This window comes from Lissotriton helveticus, chromosome 4_1 (genome assembly GCF_964261635.1).
Source record: "Lissotriton helveticus chromosome 4_1, aLisHel1.1, whole genome shotgun sequence".
NCBI lineage: Eukaryota > Metazoa > Chordata > Amphibia > Caudata > Salamandridae > Lissotriton > Lissotriton helveticus.
Genome location: NC_136063.1, coordinates 1,761,728,148 through 1,761,744,064, shown reverse-complemented (window position 1 = coordinate 1,761,744,064; position 15,917 = coordinate 1,761,728,148).

Sequence of the window (15,917 nt, the reverse complement as noted above, 5' to 3'; positions counted from 1 at the left end):
GTTGCAGCTTCCTCGTTACGCTTACGCTTTGTTCCTTGTCCCTTGTGACCTGTTTATGGTCTGGCTGAGAAATCCGGGCTATTTGTGATGATTTGTTCCCGTTATTTTTGTATTGGCCCTTTGGGCTCCCTAGTATTCTGCTTGATTGTATCAATTCATGATTGGAACTTTCAAAACTCCAATTTGCACTGATCTTTTCTATGGAGTGGATCCCGGGATCATCGTTACTACATGTTGATGCATTTGAGCTTGGCACATGAGCTACCTCAATGATAGATGCTTCCGTGGCAGATGGCTGGCGCTCTTCCTCATTGGTGCCTAAGCTCTTAGATTTTCTTAGTCTCTTGGTTGCCGTGGTTAGCTGGTATTCCCCCGGTTCTGTTCGGATTTCAGCTTTCATTGAAGTTTTCAGAAAATTAAAGATTGGATCATTAGCCAATGCCTGATTATTAACTGGTCTACTGTTTGATTGTTGGTTTCTAATTTTTCTTGCCCTTTTTTTCTGACGTTTGGTTAGAACTTGTTGTAGATTATTGATATGTTTTGTCTGCTCCTGCTTGGATTGTTCATTTACCGTCAAACCATGGCTGTAAGTGATATGGTCCGGGCGTTTGGCCCCTAGTAAGCTCACAGGTTTTAATTTTTGTTGGCTGTTTTTTCTTGATATTTGAGTCTATTGATCGTTGTGGGGTTTCTACAGGGAGTTTTTTACTCCTTGCTTCTAGTTTGGCTATATCTTCATCAAACATGACTTTGTGATGGTCGGAGGCTATGGGGTCTCTTTCATCAAGTGTGCCGTTAGTGCCGTGATTTACCCGTTTGCATTCCTGTAGAATGCTTTTCAATATAGTTGGTAAATCCCTTAACTTTTCAAGTATGGGGCTACATGTACAGTTTGGGAGCTGTGACCGAGGGTTATTCTGGTCCCATAGGGATGCAAATGTGTATGCCATGGCATCCAGTTTTTTGTTTATATCAGAAATATGCTCAGCGATTATGCTCATGAGGTTAATTTGGACATCAAGTTTGTCTGACTGCATGTTCAACGTTGTGATTGATGTTTTTAATATTTTCCCTAATGCACCATGTAGTTTAATTATGGCATCCAAGTTCTGGTTGGGATCATGCTTGTGTATTGGCTGGCACCGATCGCCATAATCATTAAATGTATTTGCTGTAAAGTTTAGATGTTTCCCGGCCTTTTCCCCTGCCGTGTCAACTCCAACATCCACATTTAGTTTGGTCGGATGACATGTTTTTCCAGTCACTTTTAAGGATACCGAGTCGGATGGCTCCGACACACTTGATATTTCTATTATTGTTGTTTCCTGTCTACCTTCGTCGCTTTTTTATTTTGACTGTGTCCGTGGATGCGTGTGCTTCCTGTTCCGACCCACTTGATATCGCAATTGGGTTTTTGTTTGGTGACTCGGCATTGGATATAATTGGGGACTTATTGGATGGTTTCATTTTCTTGAGGTCGAATTCTCTTTCTCTTGTATTCGTGATATGTTTGATATCAATGGATGAGGTTGAGCTTTGGTTTTGTTCAATATCTTTGTTTTCAATAGAAATTTGGGAGTCCAGCCAGGAGTTGACTCCTAACCCTTTTTTTAGGCTTAAACTTTACTTGGGTTGGTCGTCGTGACTCTTGTCTGGGTGTCGAGTGCTTATTTGGTTGTTCTCTGTAGGCTGCATCTAGGTTGCTGGTGTTAATGCATCCCTGCAGATTGCCTCTGCCTATGCCTGGAGGGCTCCCAGCCCCTAGTTGGTCCAGGTTTGTATCACTTATTGTGCGTGCTAGGCGTGTGATTGACCTTGTCGGTTTAGTTAGGCTTGTGTGCCCTGTACTATTGTCTAATAGGTTTTCCGTGAAACTGACCATGATCCTGTCGATAGAGCACTGCAATGTATTGTACGTTGCTTGATCGTGCACCTGGTCGAGGCCTCCAGTTTCCATGTGCACTTGGGCTTGTGTCTGAATCGTATGCTTATTATTCCCCTCTCTCGTCGGCCTGTAAACCCCTTTGGCTGTTGTCATACACCTGCCTAGTTCTTCTGTTCCAATGCTAGTGTTTGAATGAGGGGGTGGGGCTGATGCCACTACCGACTGCGTGAATGTTTTACTCGGTGTCAGTGGTTTTTGGAGTCCATTTGGAGTTGCTGGCATTGCATGTATTTCGATTTATATAGCGCACGAATCACCCAGGGGTCTCAAGGCGCTTGCTTAGGGAATACCAGGACGGGTTCCCCGGCAGGGTATTCACAAGGTGAAAGCCAGGCATCCCGCCGCGAGGGGCCGTAGTGGAGATTAAGCAAGCTATTGCCCAGAGTCGCAGAGTGTGACCCCGTGAGTCGAGTAGGCACCGGAGTGAGAATTGTCGAGTCTGTGGAATTTTTGAGTCTGAGACCCGCCAAGAAGGGGAATCGAACCCTGGTCCACGGCTGATCTCAGCTTCCGGGTCTGCCGCCTCTAACCACTGAGCCACGCTTCTCCACTAAATTGCTGCAACAGGGTCTTTCAAAAAAGAGAACTTGCCAATGGGATTCATGGAACCAGATATCGAGTAGATTGGTGGTATTAGGGAAGTTATAGGTGAATTAGCTGTGTTGCTCCCGGGGTTATTGATGACTGATTTACTTTTAAATTTCCATTTCAGAGGTTGTGGAGGGTTCATTTGTGTCCTTCCAAACCTCATTATTCCTTAGAGGATTAATATCCACTCCTCCAACGCCTTGAGGCTGGGTAGGCTAATTGAGGTGTAGTATGGTTGTTCGAGCTACGTGACCCTTTTAGTTTCCCACTGAACCAGCCGATCTCTGCCCTAGCTAGAGTGTCTTCTGTTTTGTGCGGTGACTTATGCAGTGTACAATGTTCGACCATCCGATTGATAGGGTAACGTTGGTTGTTAGTCAGAGGGGACCCAGGGGACTCATGGGGGAGGGAAAGTGGACCTGCGAAACTTCCACGTTGCTTCCGCTCGGACCAGTGCGTGGGGGAATAGCGGGGGGATGGTGAGAGATTGTGAGCAGGGGGAGTCTGGACTGGGCAATGCTGGGCTGTAGTCGCAGGCTCCCATCACTCCCCCGCCTGCAAGCTTCACCTTTGCCTCAGCCTCTCCCCCACCACTCCTCACCGCCTTTGTCTGCTGCTTAGCTGTTCGACTGCACACTGCCGCTGTGGTGCTGGTAGTGAACCCCCCAGGTGGCGCTGGCACTCCCTCCACCTCTGCCCCAACTGGGTCTCAGCCCCTGCTCGGGCACAGCTCAGGCTCAGTCTCCTCACCAACGCTAGTCAGCACTCTTGCGTCCAGCACATCTGTTGCACCTATCACTCGACAGCACAGCCTGCACTCTCCAGGTGAGCCTCCGGGCGGGTCTCCGGGTCCGTTCCATGTCGGGCTTCAGGCTCAGCGTCAGAGTCAGGGCAGGTCAGGCCGACGCCGGCCCTCCCTTACCCTCGGCCCACACTCTGTCTCGGTCTCAGCTCAAGCTCACGCTCCGCATCAGCGCCCACCGGTGCTCCACTCGGTTTCCACTCGGGTCCACTCGTGGATCACGGGTCTCACTCTCGGGTCTCCGGTCTCGGGTCTCCGGTCTCAGGTCTTGGGTCTCGCAGATCTCTCGCGTCCAGCACCGCACCGCTGTTGCTGCTACTGCTCTACAGCGCCACCCAGCGATCAGGCAGGCAGTCGTGAAGTGCTCCATCTTCCACCTGGAATGAATGACCACTGATCCCGGTATTCTGCTAACAAACACTGCAGGCAAGTGGTAAGATGATATATTGAGTGGCAGGAGTTGGACACCTTTGGCGCTCAGCCGACGGCCCGGAGGAGCAAACTGTAAAGTTCGTCAATAATGAATCATGAGAGAGAAACAAGTCCTTTAAAAGTAAGAGGTGGGTTTATTAAAACCTCATCCAGCAACAGCCCACAGCAACTGACAGGAACAGAATATCAAGAGCATTACATTCCAGATTCTAAGAACCCAAGTGAGGGCTCTCTAGTCTTAAAGGGAAAGAGAGAAAACATCACACATCTCCCTTCCATACATTTGAATAAAAAGAAAGTAATACAAAATATTGAGAGAACATAGAAGAAATAAAACTAAGCAAACAAAATAAACATGTGTAGGGAAGATCATAAAAAAAAGAAGCATGTTTAAACATAATCTTTCAAATACATGGGAGCTCTACGGGTTCTTTGACTCCTTCTAAAAGAAGACGAGGACCTGTCAAAGGAAGAGTTAGACAGAAAATGCAAATTATCACGTGAATCACAAAAATGAGCAGAGTCCCTTTGAGAAGACAAATATGGATCAACAACAACAACACAACTCTTATTCCAGATTCTCCCATCATCAGTTTTAACAGCATTTTTGAAAATCTTAATCACAGCTCTAATATCAGTGTATTTAGACCAAGGTCTACGTCCCACAGGAGTCTTCATTTTCACAAAGTCCCCAACCTTGACCTCCTGAAAACAGACGTTTTTCATCCTGTCAAAATAAGACTTGCGAGCATCCTGTTTGAGTAATTCTTTGGCTCTCCAAGAACCAATGTCATTGTTCACCAGACCTTTATTCATACACATCCACCCAGGGCACAATAACGTGTTAGGAACCCTCCCTTTGAACAGCTCAAATGGAGACCTGCCCGTAGAAGAATGGGGCGCAAAGCGATAGGTGTTGATCCTATCCTGAAGAGTGGACTTCCAATTCAAACTAGAAGAGCGAGCGAGCTGTATTGACTCTTTCAAAGTCTTATTAACTCTCTCAATAGCACCATTGGTTTCGGGATGGTACAAGGAACATCTTTTATGAACTATCCCACATTTTTTTAGAAAATCAACAAAAACCGAAGAACAGAATTGAGGCCCATTGTCAGACAATAAACTGTTAGGAAAGCTTTCCTTATTGAACAGGGGCTCTAAAAATTTGATGATCGTATCAGAAGAGATGTCTCTGACAGCAGAAACCTCAATCCACCTGGAGTAGAGATCGATTAACACAATAAGATAGGGAGTATCGGAGACTCCAGAAAGCGGACCTAAAATGTCGATGGCAACCTCATCCCAAGGATGACCCGGTAAGGCCCTTTTTACCATTGGCATGTGTCTAGTTTTTAAAATCTTATCGCTAGCACAACATTCAGGACACTCTCTAACCATTCGCTCAATTTCTAGATCCATTCCCGGCCACCAAAATTGCATGCGAAGTATCTCCTTAGTTTTTACAATGCCCAAATGACCACAATGAGCATGTACTAAAAATGTCTCCCTTAACATGCTAGGAGGAACAAGCTTGGTCCCTCTAGTTAAAAGACCATTGTTAACAGAAAGTTCATCAGAAATTAGTAACCAAGGCTTAACCAACCGAGTGTTATTCTTCAAAGACTGCATGACATTAGAAATTTCCTCATCCTTCTCTAATTCTACTCTCCATTCAGATTCATCAATGGCACCATCAGTCACCTCACACACATTCGTAAACTCCTCCCAGTCACTTGAGTCATCAACTTCAGAGTTGTCAGAGTCAACCAATCTTGACAAGCAATCTGCTGATTTATTAGCTAGGCCAGGAATATACTCCACTTCAAACTCAAATTCTTGTAATGAAACAATCCATTTCCTGATCCTGGAAGATATAGCATTTAGCCCTTTTTTTGAAAACACTTCTCTCAAGGGTTTATGATCAGACAAAACACAAACTTTCGTGCCCCAGATCAAATTTTTGAACTTTCTCAAAGCCCAAAAAATTGCTAGAGATTCCCTCTCTATTACAGAGTAATTACACTCCGATCCCCTGAGACAACGAGAAGAACAGCAAATCAAAGCTTCTTTGCCATTCTTCTTTTGAACCAAGACCGCCCCAAGTCCCTTATCGCTTGCATCAGTAAACATGACAGTGGGAAGACCAGGAACAAAAGCATGAAGAGAAGGTGCTTTTTTTAGCTCATTCTTAATACACAAAAATTCCTCCTTACATTCACTCGTCCAGTCAAAGACAGCCTTTTTCACCGTTAACCTCCTCAAATTGCATGTCTTGTTGGCAAAATTAAAGATAAACTTACCATAGAATTCTACCATACCTAAAAATGAGAGAAGTTCATCTCTGCACGTTGGTTCTTTTACTTTATCAATGGCCTCAACTAACTCCTTCTTAGGAAAAACACCATTACCAGTAATCCGATGACCTAAATAATTGACCTCTTGTACCCTGAACTTACACTTAGACCTTTTCAAAGTCATACCAGCACCATCCAAACGTTCCAGTACCTAGGAGACTCTTTTATCATGCTCAACAATATTGTTGCCATAGATCAGCAAATCATCTTGGTAGCACTTGACACCAAACAAACCCCTTAAAATCTTAGACATAATCCGTTGGAAGACAGAGGCCGCCGACACAAGGCCAAAAGGCATCCTCTTAAATTTGAAGGTACCCATAGGTGTTACAAATGCAGTCAGATCTTGAGAAGAGTCATCTAACTCCACCTGATGGTACGCGGAGGCAAGATCAAGTGTGGTAAAATATTTGGCACCTTCTAAAGTACAAATCATCTCATCTATATTTGGAAGGGGAAACCTATCAACTACAACCTCCTTATTTAAAGATCTCAAATCAATACAAAGACGAATCTCACCAGTGGGTTTCTTGGCTATAACCACTGGAGCAAGCCATTCAGTAGCTTCAACCGGTACAATAATGTTATTCTTGACAAGCTTATTTAATTCTTCCTGAACTTTAGGCTGCTCCATAAGAGGGATCCTTCTGACTTTTGCTACAACAGGGAGAGCATTACTTTTCAATTTAATGTGGTGCTTATAACCACGCAAACAGCCCAAATCATCTTTAAAAACATTGGGAAATTGTTTAGCCAAACTCAAAGACAACTTTTCATCACTCATGTTACATACTGTATCAGATATTTCATGAATTTGAACTTGAGGAGATGCATTGGGGTCAAATGTAACCCCCAACTGGCGTTGATGAAGCCAACCCAAGAGTGCGTCTCCCTTTTTTGACACATAAACCTTACCCACAATAATGTGAGAACCAAGTTCAATCTCGGCCATGAAATATCCTAACATGGAAATGGGTTTCTCACTATAACCTAAAGGCATAATGTCACATTTAAATATCTTCACCTTTTTTTTAAACAGTTCATCAAACAGTTTTTCATCAATTATCGTTATCTTTGAACAAGAATCGAACTTAAAATTCACCATAGAATTTTCCACCTTGACTATGAACGATGGGTGATCTGGTTTATCATCCTTCACCTCAAAACAAATAGATCTTACTTGTGGTTGAGACCATCTCCTCCTAGAGTTGTCACTACCTTGTGTTCTTGTCCTGCAAAACTTCGCATAATGGCCTTTCTTATTACATAAATTACAGGTTACTTTTAAAGCAGGGCAAGTAGGTGCATTAGCTAAGTGTGTGAACTGACCACACCTAAAACATGAAAACCTATTATATGGTGGATTCGAAGGTCTAATTTGTTTTTCTTCCAAATTCTCTCCCACAGTTTTTTTAACTTGACAGACAATCTCATCCACTTTTGTTTCATCTTTCAATTCAGACATCACAGGTTTATCTTTTTCCTTTCTAAGTTCTCCAACACATTTTGTCATATGTTCAACTTGTTTAGCGATTTCTAAGACTTCCTCAAGAGGAGGTTCGTCTTTCAACCAAAGTTCCTTTCTGATCTCATCATGTGCACATCTTAACACAAATTGATCACGAATCCTTTCATCAAGAGATTGACCAAAATTACAGGACGAAGCAAGTTTCCTTAAAGAAGATACATAATCTTCCACCGACTCATCTTTTTTTTGTTCTCTTAAGCCAAAATGGTATCTCTCCATTATAGTACTAAGTCGCGGTAAATAATGCCTATCAAGTTGTACAATAGCTATCTCATACTCATTTAAATTCCTCTGTTCAGCAGCCGACAGGTCAGGTAAATGTTCAAGTACATCCTGTCCTTCTCCTCCTAGACAATGTAACAAGAGGGAATGCTTTCTTTCAGCACTCAGGTTCGTTCCACAAACTCTTGCATAATTTGGAAAGATTTTCTTCCACTTCTTTCACTTTACGTTCGGCTCACCCGGACTTGTTAGGAAAAATGCAGGTTGAGTTACATTCTGCATTTTTCCCTCCTTTTTTTTTAATTTTTTTTTTTTATAATAATACTGACTCTTTTATGTAGATAGACTTATATTTTATTCCTCACTTATAAAGTATATCTCTTGAAGACTTTTCCAGTAGACTCTTTCTCTTGCTCATGTGATATGTTTTTTTTTTCTTTATTTATTTATTTAGGAAACCGATGAACAAAGTATACTGCTTTTCCTCCTCCTTTTTTTTTTATATTGTGAGATCTCAATAACGCAACAATGGACCCAAAGCAGAAATGTCCTTGAAGACAGATTGCGCAAGTAACTTAGAACACTGCGCTCAGAGAAGACACGTGGAACGCAACGTTCTGATTTCTTGAAGCGCAGGGAAGTCAGGAGACAGCACGTACTGTGTGCGCACTGTGACGTACACGTCAGCGCGGGCACACAGACCGCGCGAGATGGATGACGTCGATGCTCGCGAGCAGACCAGCGAGGAACCCAGCGCGAGGACGATGTAACGCCCGCTTTACACCAAATTTAAATTAAAAGTTTTATTTGACTCCCTTAAATTACGCTTATCATTATATCTTCAGCTTCAAACGCCACTTTCCGAGCAGCCGCTGGAGGAGAAATCAGGTTAGTTACTCTGCTGAGTTGTTGAGTTGAGGTGTTAACTCCCAATCATCGCCAATGCAAAGTTCGTCAATAATGAATCATGAGAGAGAAACTAGTCCTTTAAAAGTAAGAGGTGGGTTTATTAAAACCTCATCCAGCAACAGCCCAGAGCAACTGACAGGAACAGAATATCAAGAGCATTACATTCCAGATTCTAAGAACCCAAGTGAGGGCTCTCTAGTCTTAAAGGGAAAGAGAGAAAACATCACACAAACATTGTCCTCGTGGTTTTGCTCCCCCCTTTCTCTCTGTGTGAACAGCCTTTGGTTCCTGTCATATTGCTATTTTACCATAGTAAACGTGACTTTTTTCCTACTTCATCACCATTTTCCAACAGCTGCTGTTTAGCGTGCGTGTGTGCACCCCCCCCCACCCCTCCCACTTGTTTACTTCTTCAAGGCTCAAGCCTGCCCAGCTGCAAGTGTTGTTTCCTGTCTGTGCGTGTGTGTGTACTCCCCCCACCCCTCCCACTTATTTATTTAACTGTGTTCTACACTCACTCTCACAACAACACAGCCCAGAGCTCCCCCCGCCCCTACCATCTTAGCTGCTACAAACTAAGTTCTGTCCCTTGGAAGGAAGTTACTCAAAACATTCCCGAAAACATCAGCAGTGAAGTCACTGGTGTAATTTTAGTCAAATGACAATTCCCTGCGAGGGTAAGGGGAGGCAAGCTACTCAAATGACGTCCTCTTTGGTAGTTTAAGGCAACATACATGTAAGATCACACCAAGAGTAAACAGGCTTTTGTATGTCCCCTGCAGTAACTACAGAGAGGGAGCCTTCATGTTTCCGCCTTGTTGATCACCTCTGCCCCCCAGTTGGCCATCTGCTAATAACCAAATACTGGAACCAATCCAACACCTGACAGCCAGCTGGTGCAGCCAAGTTGGCAGCTGCATAGCGTGTGAACGAAGATTTTCAGCGCATTCCCACTGCATTTGGGACTCTATAATACCTGTTCAGCAGAAGAATTGTCGCACCTTTTCATACAAGTTGACAATGAGCTGCACAGTGCACCAGTGGACACACACTGCTTGTACACCATTCGTGTGCCGAAGGGCGTGGCTCATTTGCTACACTTTGCATAACACTTGGATTTTTACAGCCCCTACCCTTCAATGCAGGGCTTTGAGAGTGCTTGTTGGACTGGAGCTGTCAGTTCCCATACACAAAATAAAGTTGAATTGAGGTTTTCAACCCTAAAATTGGTTTATTTGAAAAGTACAGAGATGTCAAAAGACATTTCATTCAGTTATTTGCAGTTTGAACACCACCAGGCTACTTTATTGGCAAATACATGAATGAATAATTAAATAAAAACAATAAATACATCTCCATCAGCTTTACAGGTCTTGGGCAATAATTTTAGCTCAATCTAATAATTTAAATTACAGGTCCTACATGTATGATGACATTGGCATAGGCAATAGGTCTCGCCTTTGGGATCCTATAAGTGTTTAGCCAGGCAACAGTTGATGTTGTTGCATTAAGGATATTGTGCTGCATAACTAAATACTTATAGGGTCCCAAAAGCGAGAACTATTGGCTATGGCAATGCTTGTTCATTTATGGAGTATGCTTGTTTCATATATTCACATGTTCTTCATATGTTATGTTATGTTATAAAGGGATTTACATTACGCACTGCTACTCAAGAGTGTCCTGGCGCGTGGGGAAACAGTAACTTGGGAGGTGGCAAGGGCTAGATGGATTGTTTAAACAGATGAGTTTTTAGGTGCTTTATAAAGATGGGCAGTTCCTTAGTGTGCCGAAGGTCATCTGGTAGAGCATTCCACAGAGTGGCAGCCTTAACCGCAAAGGACAGCCCCCCAAGAAGTGCTCTCCGAAATCTGGGGATCACCAATAGAAGGCAAACCTGGCACTGATATAAGCAGGGCCCGAGCCGTGAAGTGCCTTGTGAGTCATGGTAAGAGCTTTAAGCTGCACACGCTGAGCAAAAGGCAGCCAATTTAGGGTGCTTAGCTGCTTGCGAATGCTTAGGCACCTCGGGATGTTGAATAAAAGCCTACCTGTGGCATTCTGAATAACCAGCAGCTTTCCCAGGAGATACCCTGGGATGCCGAGGCAGAGGGCGTTGGCATAGTCTAGGCGAGACAAGATGAGCGCCCTGGCCACCGTCTGCCTGGCAGAGCGGGGTAGCAGGGGAAAAAACCTTCTCAGGGCTTTGAGTGTGCCAAAGCACACACCTGACAATCTCTTGTCATATGCAAACCCTATTTAACCTCACTGTGAATGCAAGTTTTAGCTTGGATAATGAGGGATGTATGCCCCCACCAAATGTTTTTTATGCAAAAATTATGCATTGTCATACTCAACTTAAAATATATGTTTTATGATATTGTAGGACATTATGATCTCCTTCTCAATTCCTTAGTCCGTCGAACCAGAGCACCACAAGAAGCTACTCTGGTGTAATGGCACTAATTTACTCCACATACAACAGCCAAGCTTTAAAAATTACAAACATACTTATTTGTAACTGCAGCTCTGTTTGTAAAGTTAATTTCCAATTTTATTGCAAATTCTGGACGAGTTAAAACAACAAAAAATGACAGTCCAGATATTCATGGCACGGACCAAGCACAATATATACTGTCGACCCCAAGGCTGGCTGACAGCCTAGCCATAGATGGACTTGGTTGCCTGAAGAGAGCTTGAAGGAGGCACTGCATTCATGCTCCAGTGGGATAGTGTTGTTCATTATGCTCTCCATCCGAATTCCTTGGCCTCTTAGACGTAAAATGGAGCGAACCAAGTAGCTTCCACTGAAAGGTAATGGCACTAATGAGCTTAAATTTATGCATTCCATGACTCACTAACTTGTAAATTCTGATTTGTATATACATTCATACAATACTTGGTCTTATCAAGAAGCACTCCATTATCCCTTGTGCCAACGTGTTGATGAAAGTCCATTTTATTTTATGTTAGGATATGTTATATTCACTTCCTACATGTTGTTGCATGTCTCGTGCTGAGCTCGTGGCAGCTTCCTCTCGTGCCCGCGAACCGAGGGTTCTGTACACAGCCGTTGGCAGGGGAGAGAGAGCCAGCATTGCTGTTGGGTTTTCTCTGCGCTTTTACTTGAGGAATAAATCCTATTATCACAGTGCCCATTATACAACATTTTATGGCGACTTGGTCGAACACCACAGCGAGAGCGAAGGACAAATAAAGGAGCGCAACACAAGACGTGTGGAAGACAAGGAAACCCAACAGCGTGCAACTCGGAAGGTACTGAGTCACCCTTTCGAGCCAAAGGTACGTCGTGCACTTCAATTTAAAAAAAAAAAAAAAAAAAGAGGAAAAGTTGAAAGATTTACCGCGAACACTGAGGCGGTAATTGTGGAGCAGCGTTGCGAGCGCAGGCAAAGGCGAAGGCGTGATACTTCTTGAGCGCAGGCAAAGGTGAATGCGTTATACTTCCCGTCCCGACGCAAGCTTTTAAAGCTTCAATCACAAGAGAAAGAGGGACTTAAAAGGGAAATGTCACAAGTTGCGGGCCCCACCGATTGAAACCCATAATGCGGGTTAAGACACTGAAAGTGGCATAGTGTACCAAAGTAAACGCCAAAGCAGTGGTTTTACTACGAAAAGCAGCAATAAGATTGTGAGAAATAAACAATGGACCCCCACCAAATGAGAAAAGACACGTAATAAGGGCAAAGTGCTGCGAATCTCATAGTGAATTCAACTAACCAGTAATTGGATGACAGTAAATTGTTTTTCTGACATTGTTTTGGAAAATCAGCATCTGTGATACACACACAAAAGAAAAGGAGAACGTGTATCACTTGAACTCAGATTCAAAAGCTTCTGTGATACACACACACTCTTTTTTTTTTGTTTCTTACTTGTCTTCATTTTCATTTCGGGTACAATACTTACTGAAGTTGAATTACACCAGTTTAATTTTCTTTTTCAACATGAATATTATTAATACAATCCAACCACCTGTACAATTTTTGGTTGTTCCTGGTGAACCTGCAATGGAGTGGGATGACTGGTGTGAGGCTTTTGAGAATTATATAGTAGCGCTAGACAGTACTAAATTTTCAGCTGTCAGGAAGAAAGCATTGCTATTAGGAGCACTAGGCAAGGAGGGCCAAAGAATATTTAAATACTTACCAGCTCCACCAGTTGAGATTGATGATGTTTATAAAGATGCATTATTCAGACTATACACTAGATTTGCAAAGCAAGAGAATGTTGTAATGAGAAGACATAAATTCTATACCCAGCCACAGAAACAGAACGAATCCATTGATGATTTTGTTTCCAGATTTAGGGAGTTGTCTGTGAAGTGTCAATTTGGTGGCATACAGGATGAGATGATCAGGGATCAGTTTATAGTACAATGCCACAGTAAGAAGACACAAGAGAAATTATGGGCGGCTAAGAATCCCACATTAAATGAGGCCATCACCATAGCGAAAGTAGCAGAAGAAAGCGACAGGTGTATGAGAGAATTAAAAATGATTCAGCAAGGCAACACCGCGGAGATTGCAATAGTACAAGAGGAGAGTAGTGAGATCATAAATCCTATAGGCAAGAAACATGTTCCTAATAAAACAAGCAATAAAGGTGCTACTGTTTTTCCTAAATCTACTCCACAGACTAGATATAAACAAAATGCACGCTGTTGCAATAGATGTGGAAGTCCATTTCATTTAGCCGACTCAAGGAATTGTAGTGATTTAATGAGGGATTGCTTAAAATGCGGAAGGAAAGGGCATTTTGCACGTATGTGTAAGACAGGGAACAGCAAAAAGATAGCGGTGGTTGAATGTGACACAACGGATGACGAGGCAGAGGTAATGATGATAGTTTCCAACCATGATCCTGGGGAAACTCAGCAAATTATCTTGTCCCGCCCCAAGGCAGATTTTGATGTAAATGGGAAGACGTTAAGTCTTTTAGTAGATACAGGCTCACTGTACACAATCGTTCCAAAGAAATTATATGATTCATCTTGCTCCATGGAAAAGTTAATTACGACAGATGTCGTTTTGAAGGGTTATCAAGGGGTGAGCATAGGACTTTTGGGATATTTCGAAGCATCTATCACTTTCAAAGGGAGGCTCACTCACGGTAGAATCTTTGTTTCACCTCATGGTCCCGCTATCTTAGGCTGGCTACATCAACATGTTTTAAACATTAGAATAGACCCTAGGGCCGATCCACCGGTCATGTGTGTTGATGATGATAACAGTGATATAAAAGTCATTTTGAGTAAGTATGAAAAGGTGTTTAACACTGTGTTGGGAGAAGCACTAGGATACCAACATGTTATTAAAATAAAATAAAATGCTGTGCCAGTCAAACATATTGCGCAAAAGATACCTTTGTCCGCTAGGGATGAGGTGAGGAAGATCATCAGTCAAATGTTAGAAGAGGACATTATTGAGCCAGTGGAAGCAACACAATGGCTAAGTCTGGTTGTTATCACTCAAAAACAGGACAGATCATTGCGCTTCTGTGTCAATATGAGAAGCTTCAACAAAGCAGTAGTAATGGATAATTTTCCCCTGCCCAACATCAATGAAATTGTCATGAGCCTGAGTGGTGGTAAGGTGTTTTCCAAACTGGATTTACGAAGCGCGTACCACCAGATAAAACTCCATCAAGATTCTAAGGAATTTACTTTGTTTATCACCCCTGAGGGTACATATCAGTTCAAGAGGTTGCCTTTTGGACTTTGTTCAGCTGCGAGTGCATTTCAGAGGATCATCAATGACATTCTTAAGAATATTGAAAGAGTTGTCTTTTTTCAAGACTATATACTAATATATGGCTTAGACTTGAATGACCACAATTGTATTTTGGGAAAAGTTTTGTCGCGTCTAACAAAGGCTGGTCTAACATTGCGCAAAGAAAAATGTGTTTTTGCAGCTAAAGAAGTTGATTACCTAGGGTACCATGTTACTGGGAGTGGTAGTCAACCAAAGCAAAACCTTGTAAGTGCCATATGCAATGTAGCACAACCTGATGATAAGGATAAACTTCGTTCATTTATGGGCATGGTGGAGTACTATGCAAAATTTGTGCACAATTTTGCGGAAAAGGTCGAGCCTCTGAGAGACATATTGAGAAAAGGAAAGGCATTTACATGGGGGGCAGAACAAAAGGATGCTTTTGAACTAATTAAGAACAGTATTGTAAACGCAAAAATTTTGTCTAGTTTTGAACATTCTATGCCTACATTTCTTACTGTGGATGCAAGCTCTGTGGGTATTGGGGCAGTTTTACAACAGAAACATGGTGCACAATTGAACACGGTTGCCTTTGCGTCTCGTTCGTTGACTGAAAGTGAGAGGAACTATTCGGTCATCGAGCGAGAGGCATTAGCAGCTGCTTGGGCAACAAGATAGTTCAGGATTTATTTGTGGGGTGTTCACTTCACGCTCAGGACGGATCACAAACCTCTGCTAAAAGTCCTGGCTCCTGGGGGGATTAGAAGTTGTTCGGGCAGACTAGCTAGGTTGGCTGTCAGTGTCCAAGACTTCACATGCAACATAGAGTATGTACCTGGATGGAGCAATAGTGTAGCTGATTGCCTATCTAGGTTACCAGACACTGAGATTACACCTGAGGAGTTTGAGACTGAGAATGTTGTTGCTTATTTTGAGGATCTGGAAGGGGATCTCTCAAAGTCTGTTTCTAAAGATGAATGGGTACAGGCCATGAAAAAAGACCAGCTCATGGGTAGTCTTATTAAGGTATGCAGGGAAGGCGTGTCTAGACTGAGCACGTTGTCACCTGATCTCAGACCTTATGTGCAACTGCAAGACGAAATATCCATGCAGGGCGATTTTATCCTGGTCAGAGGGGAAAGGTACATTCCCCCAGTTTCTTTGAGATCTCGTATCATTGGTCTAGCACATGAAGGTCACCTAGGCCAGACCCTCACGGCAAGACGCATTAAAGAGAACTTCTCGTGGCCAGCCATCGATTCACAGATCAAGACTTGGGTGGAACGCTGTGAACCGTGTAGGGAGTCGGAAAAGAGACTCCAGGTAGGAGCGAAGGCTGGAGTTGGGGGACAAGTGGTATCTGAGGATGGTGTCTGGAAGAAAGTCTGCATTGATTTCA